General features: G+C 36.9%; 1 long non-coding RNA gene across 1 annotated transcript in view; it reads left to right on the top strand.

The window, feature by feature from the left end:
• LOC128248900 (uncharacterized) overlaps positions 1–15,847 on the top strand; it is a 105,354-nt gene extending 89,507 nt beyond the window's left edge. Inside the window, exon 3 of the long non-coding RNA XR_016243406.1 lies at positions 15,760–15,847. This is a non-coding gene — a long non-coding RNA (uncharacterized LOC128248900). The remainder of the gene's footprint in view (positions 1–15,759) is intronic.
• Positions 15,848–16,187: the final 340 nt, after the last annotated feature.

Genomic DNA, 16,187 nt, shown 5'->3' with positions numbered 1-16,187 from the left:
GTATGTATGTATGTGGCTTAGTGCTTAGTGTGCTGCACTTACGATCTAGCAATCGTGATTTCAACTCCTAGACCGGGTGGTGTGTAGTGTTCTTGAGCAAAACATTTCATCTCACGTTGCTCCGCGATCACTTCGACACCTGACGCGTGGTACACAGTGCAGCTCTCCAGACGACGTCAATTTGATGGAGAGAGTGAGCTAATGTAAAGCGCATACATTTAATTAGTATAAACAAATCATTTGTGCAGGTTGTTCGGCAAAAGCTGAACGCTCATACGTCGTCTTCAATGGGAGAGTCCATTATGTGTGCATGCATGCATGTATGTACGTATGTATGTATGTATGTATGTATGTGTGTATATGTATATATATATATATATATATAATGTATGTTTGTATGTGTATATATATATATATATATATATATATATATATATATGTATATGTATGTATGTGTATATATATATATATATATATATATGTATATGTATGTATGTATATATATATATATATGTGTGTGTGTGTGTGTGTATGTGTCTTTGTGTGTTTGTGTGCGTGAAAATATATGTATGTGTGCGTGTGGGTGTGAGTATATCCATGTCCCTGGCACATAGCCTGAAATCTACTGATTTAAACTACTGTGCAGTAGTAATTCTGTCTTACTCTTTACGTTCTGAGTTCAAATCCCATGGTATCCGAGTTTACCTTTTAATTCCTCCAAGATGTCAATAAAATGAGATACCAGTGTTATATTGGATTATCAATTCAATCGAATTTACACCACCAGCGCCATAACCACCATCCATCTCTTTAAATGTGCTGTATTGCATTAATCGAAATCGTTATAATCAGTTCATTTCTCTCTCCTTGTGCAAAAAAGAAAACAAATTAAAACTACAGATTTACAAATAAATAATTAACTAAATAAATAAATATTTGGTTCCTGGCTGTTTGCTAGTTTCTTCATTCAGAAGAATTGATTACATAGACATATATTCAAATCTTGTCAATGCAGACTTATTGAAGTGACTTACATCTCCAAATAAGGTACTTACTTGATGTTTGTTAATATGTATTTGTCGGGGGAGGGGGAAATGATGGGTTAGACGAGGTAAGAAACTTCTCTGCTTTCTTTCGCTTTCTTTTCTAACCTGATTTCGTCAACAAGTCAGACTAAATAATTGATGAACTCAATTCTAAATGCGCTTCATTTTCCTTCTTTCTGCGTCTTCTCAAAAAAATCTACCTCTGCTGCTCGTTCCCTTACTTCCCTTCCATCTTCTTCTTCCCTTTCATTTTCTTCTTCCCTTTCATCTTCTTTCTCCCTCCTCATCTTCTTCTTCTTTCTTATTCTTCCTTCTTTTTCTTTCTTCCTTCCTCCTCCTCTTCTTTCTTACTCGTCCTTTTTCTACGTCTTCTTCCTTTTTACGTCTTCTTTCTTTCTTCTTCCGCTTCTTCCGTCTTCTTTCTTCTCCCTTCTTCCTTCTTCTGCCTTTATTCTATTTCTTCTTTTATTCTTTCCTTCTTCCGCCTTCATTTTAACCTGTCTTTTTTTACTGTCTTCTTTTATCTTCAACCGTCAGCTTTTGCTTCTTTTGCCTTCTTCGTCATCTTCTTTCCATTTTCTGTCTTTTTCTTTCACTTTACCTTCTTGTTCTTGTGGTTGTTCTTCTTTCCATGTTATCTCCCACCACCACCATCCCTACTTTTCATCTCTTATCTTCTTTCTGTATCTATTTTCATGTCTTCTTCAAAGCTTTTGAAAAGTAATTCATATTTTGCCATACCTCTAGACACTTGAAGTATTAAAATTATTAGAACGCCAAACTAAATGAATGCACCAATTTTTTTTTCTTTTCTACTATAGGCCCAAAGCCTGAAATTTTGGAAAGCGGGGTGGGGGCTAGTTGATTACATCAACTGGTACTTATTTCACTGACCCCGAAAAGATAAAAGGTAAAGTCGACCTCGGTGACATTTGAACTCAGAACATAAGACCGAATGTATCAAAATATTTACTTTCGTTTTCCTTCCTTTACACTGGTTCTTTATCTGGATGATAGATTGTGAACTCACGAGGTGGTGCTCTGTAGGGCGATAGATGTTCAGAGGGGTTGTGATTTTTCTCAGAAATAAAATATTTAAGCCCATACAATGCTTTTAATCTTTGTTGAATTTTTTGCTTCTCTTTTTAAGAGAGGTATGGTGAATTGGATGAACAGAAATATGCCTAACGATGAACCAAACTCCGATGTTCACAATTTACTTCTTTTAGATCTAAAAAGTAAATATAGTGAAGCTGCAAGCCTTGTATTTAATATGTTGGACTCACGATTATAAGGTCGCAGGTTCAATCCCTGGACTATGTGACGCATTGTGTCCTTGAACACAGCAGTTCATTTCACGTTATTCCAAGGTACTCCACTGATACAGTCGAGTGCTGGTGCAGTTCTCTCTCTCTCTCTCTCTCTCTCTCTTTCTCTCTCTCTCTCTCTCTCTCTCTCTCTCTCTCTCTCTCTTCCCTAGCTGTCACATCTTTGGCTTTTTGCAGGGTCAAGAATGTATGGGCCGATAGGGTTTCTATGTCTACTCGCGACTACATAAGCACCTAAAACAGTTAACGAAAGTGCGCGTATGCTACTAGATCTTATTCTCTTGCAAGAGACAACTATGTTTTTCTTTCTTTTTTTTTTTAAGTAAATACTACTTTTTGAACAAATATTGTATTTACTAAAGCTGAAGCAAAAGATCTAATTGCTTTTTTTTTTTTTTATTTTCGTATTGCTTCAACATTATCAACTGTTTTTTTTTATATATATATTTGGGGACGGTCATCTTTTTCCAATTACTCATGCGCACTATATATTTGATCTTCGCTATAGCTTTATTACTATTAATAGTTTATCTGTCAGAGTTCTTTCGTCACACGTTCTGTGACCTCTTCGACGACTTTCTTTGAGTGTGTGATGAAAGAACTCAAACAAATAAGCTAATAATAATAATAATAATAATAATAATCCTTTCTACTAAATGCACAAGGCTTGAAATTTGGGTAGTGGGGACTAGTCGATGACATCGACCCCAGTATTTCATTGGTACTCAATTTATCGACCCCGAAAGGATAAAAGATAAGGTCGATCTCGGCGAAATTTGTTCTCAGAACGTAGCGACAGGCGAAATACTGCTAAGCATATTGCTTGGTGTGCTAACGATTCTGCCAGCTCACCACCTTAATAATAATAATAATAATAATAATAATAATAATAATAATAATAATAATAATAATAATAATAATAATAATAAATAAAAAAAAAAGTAAGAATCAAATATATAGTGCATGCCATTAATTAGCAAAAATGGCTGTTCCCAAATATAACAATATCTGTTTCAACACACGATTTCACATCAAGAGTTTTGCGAAATAAATATATAAACGTAAAATTTTTATACATTGTTCTTGTGTATTATGCACCTTTATCTACTACATATGTGGAAATTTGTGTGTGTTTGTTTGTGGCGTTGTTATCTAACTCCTCCTACACCGTTTTATCGATTTTGATGAAACTTGACACATGAGAAGAACTCGTGTCTGAAAAATCGATAATAGGGCCCCTGTAAGGATTCTTATATCTACTACATATAACTAATATATTATTTTTAAACATCCAAGGGAAATAACCCATTCCCTCCTGGAAGGGATCCTTATATATACCCAAGGGAAATAACCCATCCATATTCGTAAAATATTTCGTATAAATTAAATTGAGTATGCTTATTTCTTAGTATTTGAACTATTTGAGTTATTTTCGCAATTTATCCAGTACAACCCTTAAACAAGTAAATAGTATTTTCCTAAACAATAGTGACTTATTCACGAATATACCAACACTAGCGCCGCTGAGGGTAATATTCTCTGCGAATGAACAAAAGCTTTTTTCAGAGTTATTTACTTTGAATTGTTATTATCTCATATCTGATTAGCCTGTTATTACGTAACATGCTTCACGATTTTAGTATTTAGTATACCTTATTAGTATTTCCTCCTAAGTTCTATATACTCTAGGAACGTATTAAAACCCTTTTCCAGGCTACTTTATTTGAATTCTTACTATCGGGTAATTAATTTCATGTTCACAATTTGGTTATTCATAACTTATTGGTAATTCCTAAAAACAAGATCCTGTGTAAGACAGTTCGGTATTCTCAATAAATGCACACGTTTTAAGGGCTACATACTTTGTATTATTGTTATTGGATTAGTGAAACAATTATGAGAACGAAACCAAGGAATAGGGCCCGCTTTCTCGGGAATTACCTTGTATGTCAGCTAGTTATTAATAAAATATTAAAGGCGGTGAGCTGGCAGAACCGTTAGCTCGCCGGTCAAAATATTTATCAGCATTTCGTTTGCCTTTACGTACTGAGCTCAAATTCCTCCGTGACGACATTGCCTTTCATCCTTTCAAAGTCGATAAAATAAGTACCAGTCAAGCACTGGTCAATATAATCGACTCCCCCGTCCCCTCAAAAGCTGCTGGCCCTGTGTCAAGATTTGAAATCATTATTAATAAAGTATTAAAGGCGGCGAACTGGCAGAATCGTTAGCACACCGGAAAAAATGCTGAGAGGCATTACTTCCAGCTTATTATGTTCTGAGTTCAAATCCCACCGATTTTCGGAGTCGATAAAATAAAGTATCAGTAAAGTACTGGGGTCGAATTAATTAACTTGCCTCCCCACTCAAAAATAGCTGACTTTGTTCTAAAATTAGAAAGAATTAGAAAGAAAGCTGGCAGAATCGCTTGCACGCCAAACAAGATGTTTAGCAGTGTTTCTTCCAGTTTTACATTCAAATGTTGCCGAGCCCGACTTTACCCTTCATTCTTTCGTGGTCGATAAAATAAATACCAGTTAAGCGCTGGGATCGATGTAATCGACTCGCCCCGTTCCACCCTAAAAAAATTCAGGCTTTGTGCTTATTGTGGAAAGAATTATTGATAAAGTGTTGATATTCTGAAATTAAATACAAGATAGTTTATTTTGATTTTCTTCACTTGCTTTGTTTGCAACATATAGAAATGAATAAACAAAAAAGAAATTATAGCCGATATGCACCTGACTGATTGAAGTTTAGTGTCAGTTACCTAAATTGAGATGGCAAATACTGAAGGAAATGAAACTTGCAGAATGTCTGAACACTTGAAAAAGAAAACATCCTAAGTTAATAAGGATTACAATTATTTTCTTGATTTAGAAATTAAATTTGGAAACTGTTCTATAATTATAATTCTACTTTAAAATAATACGAAACAACAATGAAAGAGTTTATAGCATTACGTAAAATTCCATAACTCATTGCTAAATGTGAGAAACCTAAGAGTGTTGAAGATTATTTTACGTTCCGTGACAAATTTTTTTTACACTCTGTTACCTACTGAAGCTGATGTAATTTCTTCGATTCCACTCAGTAATAGTTCAGCCTCAACTAAAATCGATGTAATGACAAACTGACATTGAAAGAGAGCTTTGTAGTGACTTAAAAAACTAGATTTTGTTTATCAGGCTGAGTAAAAAGTAAACAACGTTTAGAAACATGAAATTCATCACAATATATTTCAACAATGCGATGTTTTAATCGTCAAAATGAGTACAAGTTTGTTTATTCCGGTAACATAAAAATCTGGAGTTCTAGAGCTAATGAAGTCTCTGAACGCACTTTTAGCATTTGGTTTGATTTTTGAACTCCTTTTCTCGCAGGAAACTATCAAGATGCTTGAAAAATTGTTAGTCGGTAGGAGAAATGTCTGGGGAATAAACTGGGTGAGGAACAACTTCCCTCAACTTCTAGACTGTCATTAGTGAAATGTGTGGTTGAGTATTGTCATGAAGAATGATTGGCCCTCTTTTGTTGACCAGTCTAGAGCGGAGGAATAGCAGATTTTCGTTCATTTTGACAATTTCATGGCAACGGTTACTTTTTTGCTGGTGGTAGCTTTCTGGGTAATGGCATCCTTGGCCGAGGCTACCACCTTGTCGTTGTTGGTCTCTATGTTGGTGGTCGACCCCTAGGTAATGGCCTCCTTGGCCGGGGCTGCCACTTTTGCCGCTTTTTCGCCTTTTTATCCACAGTCGGACCTCTGGTGTCCTTTCCTTCCGCACCGGAAGAACCGAGGTTTCCTCCATTCCATGCTGATGATTAGGGCTGATTCCTCTGCGATTAATAGTCTATTTGGGAGCCCTTCTAGATCTGTAAGGGAAGCTTGTACCAGGATTCCCAAGGATTGTCCTTTCCAGTTCTGGGTGACACATCTTTTATCCTGGATAACCTCCAGTTTTTCCTCCCTATTGAAGAGGAGCATGACAATAACCCATGCTACCTCAACATCAGGATGGATATTTGTTATTTCTATCCGGGACGTCCTGCGTCCCAGATATAATGGCAGCAATGCCATTTTGTCGTTCTGCAAGGTCCGGGCGGAATATTCCTTAGCCTTTTCAACCGATTCGAACCTTGCTTCGACCGTAGCGTACCTATTACCTCGAGTCAGGAAGACGATATCCCTCATTACTGACCCGAGGCACTCTTCAATATCTTCCTCCTCGAACCGTGTGATTGTCTTGTTTTTTAAACAAAAGGTTTTATAAATGGTTGTTCTTTCCCTTCTACAGTTCGTAATTTCAGGTGGTAGGGAGAATTTACTTTCCCCGTTACTTTCAGTTATTTTACCAAAAAGCAGTTGTATTTCTGCCTTTTTAACCTTAATAATTTCCTGTTGTTGACCAACAGCAGCGGCATAGTTCATTGTTACTGCTTCTGCAGTTGACGCCATAACGGCACTCAAAATTAATTGTCTACAACGAGGTAAACAAATACAGTTTATACAAATCCTTCCCCCGTGGGGGAGGTAACAAAAAACAATATTACAATAACACTATCCAAGCCGTTAAACGAACTTTCCAACAGCAACAATAAATCCTGCAACAGGCAACAATAAATTAAACTCACCTACAGATCTCTAAACGTTATTCAATATCCAGAAAAAAATAGATGATTGTAATAACAGTCAAAAAAAATATCAATGTTAATTTATTGATGCATCTGGGCAAGTCTACGTCTGTATTATCAGACAATTGCAAAAAAAGTTTTTTTTAAATTCAAAACCCTGCAAAAATCCGCTACAAATTCTTCATTGTTCAAAATGTTGCTTACTTTTTTCTCAACCTGAGATATCTTGAAACGACACAGTGTTATAATATAAAGAAGCGTTATCAGTGGCCTTTGTGTGCTATGTTAATACAAATCAAGAAGAGTTGCTATTTGCTAAATAATTGAAAACTATTACAAAAGTTTCATCGATTTACAAACCTGAAGAAATTTTTCGACAGTAAATTCCTCTTGCAAACATTATTGCAGTGCAACTAATGGAGCACCTTCAATGACGAGTCGTCTTCCAAATAGTTTAATAACTACACAGTGGATAATAAAAATATAGGCAACATTTACGTGCAAAGAATCTTGTATGAATTTTACTAAGACCATGAAAATTATTATAGCTCATCCGTTAAATATACGTTTTAGTTTGTCAACTTTATCACACAAGAGAAGAAGAATTTGGACATCTTTTAATGTATACTAAAATGAAATGGATGAAACAATGTAGTAATCTTGAAAGCAGAAAAACATGCTGTTCGCCTTTCTAATATTTTTAACAATTCAATTGAAGTCAATGTTATAATGAAACGAAACAAGATACCCCTGAGATTTCCATCACTTTCCCGGTCTAAAAGTATTTGTGGAAACGTTGCATAAACATTTACGTTTAACAGAAATTAATCATCTTCCATCACTGAAGTTGGTCATGGGAAACAAATTTTAAAATTTTGGAGAGCTGAAAATACCCAAGAGGGCTGTGAATCAGTTTTAAGTTAATGCAAACAAAATTATTCCAGATTTTTCTGAAGAATTAATGAACTTGCAAAACCACTTTGAAAACCTTGTGTTATATGGTATAAGCAGCAAAATATACGTTCTTGTTTTCGAAAGACAGTAAACTTGAAGTTGTTAGAGTTTCCTTCTCTTTACCTGATTGACTAAGGTTAAGCATAATATACATAGTAGTAGTTAACAGCAAAGTAGAATTCAAATATGTAAAAGGGTAACTCTGAAGCTCTGTCAAATATTGAAGCTATATTTTTAAAGCAAAATCTCAACAAGCACAAAGCACCCAGTATTTATTGTTTTAGAACATAATCTGTTGAATCTTAAATTATCTTGAATATCTTAAATTATTTTACCTTAAATATAGCCTAATACTAATATATGTGTTTGGTTGTTTAATACCTGCATAAATATTTCTTTATTGCCCACAAGGGGCTGACAAAGAGGAGACAGCACAGTCTGATTGGGGTCAGACACACAGATGATTACAATTTAAAAATTAAGATGCGGTTACAATAAAATCGAATGAAAAAATCGAATGAAATACAACACAAAGGACAAAATCACAAGCACACAATGGGGCAGTAAAAACAGGTTACACTCCGATCCCACGAGCCCTGTTCTTCTACCGATACTTTTATGTACAGCCTCATGGCACGTTCACGAGGAGTCTTTCACGCCCAACATCCTCGCTACACGCATCCATCTGTCTTTAAACGTCCTCTCCGACAGGCATCTTCTCTCCAGCCTCACTTTTCAGATGAAAGGTGAAAAATCTCACCAACCCGAGACCAGAGATGATGTTGCCTGTCGCCAATCCTTTCATTCACGACTTCCATATCGCCTCTTTCGCAATTGTTACTACTATGAGAAAGCAATTCTTACCTTCTTTCGTGAGGAAATCCGGCGGGTCAATTTTTATAATTGACTCAGACGACAGCTGTACTCTTCTTGAATCCGACAACAGGTGTTCTGCATAATCCACACTTCAGACACTGAACAATAACCTCCGGACACTAAACAATAACGTGCAGGACGGTTTCCCTATCCTGCTCGCATCTTGGACAGGCCGATGAACCGGGATGACCGTGTCTGGTGAGCTTGTCCCGAGCGGGTAAGGCTCCTCGGTAACACTGCTAGATCAAAGACTTTTGGAAGTTATCCAGCGTCTTCGGCCCGAATGTTCTTCGAAACAAGCTGTCTAACTGATTGTCATCGAGACCCAGGGTCCTTCCCAGGGCATCATCATTTCCAGCCTCTACTAAACTACTATAGTAAGCCGCGGTGGTACCGAAACTGCTGGCGTTGCCCGAGCTGCAGAACTGGAGGACTTGCGGCACTCCGTATACCAGGTACCCAACCTCGACCTACGACGAAACCAGTTTTCTCTACCAACAAAACTAGTAAAGCTGGGTAACATCCGTTTAGCGAGCAGAGACCACACCCGTTCACCATCCAGGTAGAGCCAGAGATGCCTCAACCTCAGCGCATGCTTGCGCATCAACAGCCAAAACATCCTTAACCCACCTTTTAACAGCTTTTGACGTTCTATTTGACGGCAAATAGAACGTTTTACAAGTGGAGTGGAGTTCTTCCACAAAAAGCGAAAGATTTGCCTCTCCAACTTGCTCAACCACGAATCTGGACAAGGAACGACGGTTAGGCGGTAAACGATGACCGATGCGGTAAATACATTAGTCACTTCCGCAATCCCTTTCAATGATAGCCACCGCCAAGACCAGGTCTTGACTAAGTAGGCCACCTTGCTCGATAGCTCAGACCAGTTCTTTTCTATCTGGAGATCTGGACCAAACCAGATTCCTAGCAACTTAACCGGGCCCTCCGTCCAGCGTCCTCCGACGCTATTCGAAGACATCGACTTGCCCCTCCAACCCTGCATAAATCTTATAGCATTTTAATAAAAATTTAAATTGTAATGTTCTTGACTCTTATTTCTTTGCGTGCACAAATATCATAAATATAATTTCGCTATGTAATTCCCCGCCTTCTTCAGAAATTTTCGTAAAAAATTAATGTAGGTGACACTAGTCCACGCAAATTTAATTAAAATCTAAATAGTAATGTTGTTCTTTGCACAAATACTATAAATCTAAATATAATGCCATATAAATACTCGCCTTCTGTAGTAACATCCATAAAAAAATTTAACATAGGGTCACTAGTTCACGCAAATATCTTAAGTAAAAAGATGCATATGCTGGATAGAATATTATAAGAAAATATGGTTAATAAACCACAAGGTCCTGTTTCATTAAAATAATTTGTTCTTGTTTTTCTTTTTTTGGAAAAGGATGTCGTAAACGCCTGATGCTATGCGATATAAGCAGAAGAATAAAAATAAAAGGGATCGCTGAGCAACAGGAAGTTGAGAACCATTACTTTACCGCATCATCAACTGAATTTCCATAAAAGTCGTCTTTGCCTTGTTGCCGAGACTTATTTAACGATTTTGGCAACAAGGCAAAGACGACTCAGGGAGACGAGTAGATGTTTATGTCTGCTCGCGATTACATAGGCGCCTAAAATAAATAGTGAAGCATGATATATGCTGCTAGGTCATACTCGCTCGCGAGTGACGACAAGCAGAAAATGCTATCTTCAATTTTTTATGAATGACTGAGTGTTTAGGGTTGTTCCAGTTCTAGAAATACATCTGAGATCTAAAATAGTTTCAATTAAATAAATTACAGTAATCAAATTGAATAACAACTGTGAAAGTGTAGACTTATTACATTTTTGCCGGATGTTAATAAATAAATATAGACAGTATTTTGCTGCAAAGAATCTTTGTGAAGCTTCGTGTGAAACGTTACAAGTTCTAAACAAAGTCATGACTAAGGTTATAGCTCACCCGTTAATTACAGGTTTTAATTTTGTCAGCTTTGTCGCAAAAAAGCGAAGAATTTGGGTCTTTTATAATGCATATTGAAGGGTGATGGATGAAAAAGTATGTGAGAATCTTGAAAGCAGAGAAACAGATATCGCTTGCGTGTCTGATATTTTTAACAATTTAATTAAAGTCAATCTTAAATTGCAACGATACAAAATACTCTTGGGACTTTCATCATTTTTCCAATCTAAAATCCTTTGTGCAAACAAACGCATAAACGTTTATGTTTAGCAGAAATTAATGATCTAATACTAAAGATGTTCATAGGAACCAGGATTAGAGATCTTGAAGAGCTAAGAATACCCAAGAGGGTATTAAATCTATTATGCTTTAATTGAGCTTAATTATTATTTTTCTCATAAATCTGATTCGTTCGTATTACTATTGCTAATATGTTATAGACACCATAATGCTCGCCATTTTCATTAAACGATGTCAGGACCGAGACATTTTACTCTATGCAGTTTCTACTTTAACCCTATATTGTTAAAGAAAACTGTAATACAGGTAACAAGTTTAAACTAATATAGTCACATTTTCTTCGTTAGATCACAAGCAAATTCATATTATAATAGGTTTGCGTACCAGGGGAGAATATTAAATTTGTACATCTTAATTACTTAAGTAACAATGCTAAGTAGCATACTAATGGAGTTTTGTAGTTTTAAGTTTGTTTTAAAAAGAAAACGGGGTCAACAAAGGAAGGATCCTCCATTTAATTTCGCCCTTCTGCAAATTCGAATAGGTGGGCGCTTTCATAGACCTACGCATTTCTCATTTCGAAAAGTTCTGCAGGTAAATCTTGTTAAGTCTACATACAAAAGGGCATTGATTAATAAAGACAAATTTTTAATTTCTAGTGTATCGTGGGGTACTAGCGGTTCCTAGATGTTCGTCAATAAAGGTCGTTTCACTTAGAATTACTGTTGAAGTTTGTCAAATAGTCTTGGATTATTGAGGAGTGAGAGGCTTATTTGGGTTTCCTTAATGGTGGAATTCATAGTGAAGGAGTGTATGCTAACATAATTTATCGTGTTTAAAATATCTTCCAGAGTTAACATTCTAAATGTCTAAAACACGTCTTCTAGCAGGTAAATACCAAGCTTTAAATCTATTAAAATAATTAGTGTAACCCTTGTATTCATTTCCTTGCACACCCACTCCACATGATAGCTTATCTATATGCATTGGTCCTTCAATCATATCGATCCATAAAAATAATTATTATGGTTCAGACAAAAGCGAAGTGACCAGATATTTTTTAGTAGTACCACCTCTTCCCTAGAGACACATATTCACTCATACACAAAACTAAAAAGTCTTCAGTATACGTTCAGAAAAAAACGTGTCCAAATTAACTATAGACTTGCGACATTTCCAGATTGAAAAGTTCCATAGAACAATTATTACTCGAACTTAGTATGCCTGTCGAAAAATAGTTTCAAAGTGTTTTAAAGATCAGCTCTTGAATTAATATAAATAATTATAAATGCAAACTCTATTTTGCATACTGTTGGATCAGTTAGATGCATTTACATACTCTCTTATTCTTATATCTACAAACCATTTGGTATTGCGAACATTAGACTTACTTTCTTTGCCAGTAAGACAGGCTAAGAGACCAGGCTGAAAATTAATTAACATGATCTGCGTTTTTCCCAAACGTGTAGAGATTTTTTTTTTTTTATCGCTGCCACTTTCACTTGCCGGATTTTTGTTTTTAAAATTCTGATCAGACTTTGTTTTCCGCAATCCTAATGATATGCTAAACTCTGAAACTGCTACCTTGTAACAGGTTGCCATACGATAGCACACGCTACATTTGGCATTTTTATTCAGATAAACTATTCGTTCTTAAATACCTTTATCATTGGATTTTTTTCTATTGTAGATGGCAATGAGCAGGAGAAACAGAAATATTAGATGAGTTTATGTTTTGTATTTGTAAGTGCAAAACGTAAAGCGAAGAGAAAGAAAGAATGTGGAGGACCAACTTTTGATATCAAAATACGTCCGTTGGCTAAATATTGTGGCGTTAATGGAAACACAAAGCATACATTGAATGCGATTGGTGAATAGCTAATGTAGACGATTGTGATGGTAAATATTGGACAACCTATTGGTTGTCAATCTAGGCTACTGAATGACAATGAAAAGAAACTGTGGTAATGTCAAAATTTATTTTTCATACATATTCATAAATCTACACACAAGTAACATGCAAGAGATTGGTTATACCATTCAGAAAGCAAAGAAAGTCTATTTTATTTCTCACTGATGGTTATAGCTTCAACACGTTCACCAATGTTTAGTGCAGAGAGTTTTAATAGCAAAAAAAACTAAGCAATCTGTTATGTTAACATGAAGAAAGCTCTTGCTGTAGTGAAAATGGTACACTCCTTCCAACTTGACAAAGTGGTATGAAAGAGCCACTATAAAATCAAACAGTCAGTCGTTGTAGGGGTCAGTAGTAGTAGAGTCGTTATTTCGTTTGCAGTCTGATGAACTACTTGTAACGAATTAATGTTGTAAAAAAAATTTTGTTAAAAAAGTTTAAATAAGGTCGCTCGGATGTGGAATCGAGTGGCCTTCATTCCATTTTTCATTATTCATACCCATGTTTTCTATTCGTTTTTCTTTTTGCTCCCACTTATGTGTTTGTCTGTCCTTGTATCGTCCTTCTTTGTAGGCCCCATGTGGAAAGAAGTGTTGAGATTTTCCTTTGGGGCGGTGCTGATTCCCAGCATCACCCATGGAAGTTGATCGATCCAATTGGGCCCGTTAAGTCTGGTTGCTAGTGAAATCTCTCCACTAACCGTTGGCCTGTGGATGATAAGCTGTTGTGCGCTTCATTGTGATTCCATAAAGGTCGCACATGTCATTCCACATCAGATGAAATGCTATCTGGGGCACCGAAACGGGCAACCCAGTTTATGATGAATGCTCGGTTGACTTCTTGTGTTTCCGTGCTGAAGGACAACCTCAGGTCAGTAGGTACAAGCAGCCCTGTGAAGGTGGTAAGGGCCGACAAGGTTAATGTTGACGTAGCTAAAACGGGCCTGCGATGGTTCATAGTTGCCGAGGTGTACTTTGGTGTGCCGATGGACCTTGGCTTGTTGACAGGGGATGCAGGTCTTGGTCCATTCCCCAATTGGCTTGGCACGGGACCCTGTGTGAACACACAACAGTGTAAGTTTAACACTATTAACAATTAAAGCTGAAACCTGAATGAAATAATTGCCGCGCGTTGAGCACATCCAATCATACGTGGTGGGTGGGGGTGGGCGTGCTCGCGTGCGTATGTAAATAGATAGATAGAAAACAGTATTAAAATAGTCTGATACAGAAGTAGCCGATTGTATTTCCATTTTGCACATATAAAGTGCATTAAGAATACTCACGTTTTGTAATGAGTTGATATTTTCCAACTTGCCCTCAAAAAATCGTGGCATACTGAGAACATAAGTGTATTGCAACATAGTGTTGTTAAGACATCACCTTCTCGACAACTGAAGTGCTTTACTTTGAATCTTGTACTCCCAACACAGTTACGGAATAAGAAGGGACAAAGAGCTCGGCTTGTTGGTGATGTTGCCGTGGTAATGATGTAGTAAAGGTAGAAGTGAAACATCGAAATGACAAAAATAATCGGAAAAGTTAAAGGATTCTGTTTACTGTCCCTTATCACTTCACTCCACCACCACACACCCCGACACACACACGCTGTATGAAATGACATGGCTATAACTGATTGCTGACAAGATGTGTAGTTAAGAATTGGTTTGGAACCTCGTAATTCCAGTGTTGATCCTACTATACTACACCTAAGCTAAGTGTTATCTACCACCACTTTTACTAACCAATGCCTTGTGAATGGAATTCAGAAGAGAAAAGCAGTACGGAAGCCCTTCGTTCGTGTGTGCGTGTGTGTCTGTACGTGAGACAATTTGTGAGTATTTGTATAAATAGAGAACAATTCGATCATCTTTCATTAAATGTTTTTCATATTTCTTTATTAGTTCTTTTATGGATGTTTTCAACGCATATATGAAGAGAGAATGTTTTAAATGTAATTACGTACACGGTAATAGCATGACTGAAATCAGAAAAGGAGTAAGAAAAAGGTTCAGTACCTTAGGTAGAATAAATATTTAATATTTAGAGTTATAGTCCCCGCAGATACTATTGTGTTACTCTGAGTTCCATGTCCTTATCTTTAAACATTCTCCGGATGGAACTGGTTGGTGGAACGATGAAACGATGTGATAATGTGTGTGTGTAATGCACATGCATCGATATGCACGCAGACTACAGGGATAAGTACGAATACTCATATTAAGTTAAATAATTTACCGGGAGTTTCGTGCAGTGAGTTGGTTGCTAACTCAGTTTCATCAGCGGAAGAAAAGAATGAACATATACTGTTGTTTGTTTCTTCTCGAACCATGCTTAGCTCATAAGGGCCGGTTCCCCGGTTTCATTGGCGTATAGTTCCCCACCTGGACGGGACAGCGGTCCGTCCCAGGTAAGCTGCTAGATGCAGGAGGAGAGAGTGAGAGAAAGTTGTGGCGAAAGAGTCAGCAGAAGTTTGCCGTTACCTTCTGCCGGAGCCGCACGGAGCTTAAATGTTTCGTTCATAAAGTAACCCTTTACCCCTTATTGTAGTGTGGTGGTGTATGGGTGTATACATACATACGAATATTTATTTATATCCGCATATAAACGTCTTGATACTTTATTTAGTCTTTGTATTATTTATATACACTCCATTTATATAAGTATATATAGGTATGTGAGTATGTATGTGTGTGTGTGTGTGTGTGTGTGTGTGTGCGCGCGTATGTGTGCACGTATACAAATATATGAATGTACATGTATGTCTAATACTCATGCCTAATTCATTTGACAGGTTAATGGTTGTCCAACCGTAGCTAAGCCAAGACAGTTTAAAACAATAGATGACCAATTAGATGAGGGGACTGAACAGCAAAAATTACCCCTCCCCACTACCAGCAGGATTCTAACTTCTCCATAAGCAGAAAAATAACCGAGTAACTCATCGCAGGTTTACGGAAGTCTGGACATTATTGTAACGATCCTCACGAAATATTTTTTTATATAAATTCCTCCATTGCAAACAGGACTGACACGTACGTACCCCCACCGTTTCGTTTTCCTGTCTTGTTTTCCGTCTGCCACTATCCTCTATGGAACAAATTTAATTTGTGACCGTGAGAAGAGCCATTTTAACGATGCGTCCTGCCCTAACTCTTCGAAACGCCAGTGTTATAATGGTGGCAGCTGATGAAGGATACGTTCTCTATGTGGCCTGTATGT

The sequence above is a fragment of the Octopus bimaculoides genome, chromosome 10 (assembly GCF_046866305.1).
Source record: "Octopus bimaculoides isolate indiv1 chromosome 10, ASM4686630v1, whole genome shotgun sequence".
Classification (NCBI taxonomy): domain Eukaryota; kingdom Metazoa; phylum Mollusca; class Cephalopoda; order Octopoda; family Octopodidae; genus Octopus; species Octopus bimaculoides.
This window is presented reverse-complemented; position numbering and strand designations above follow the sequence as displayed.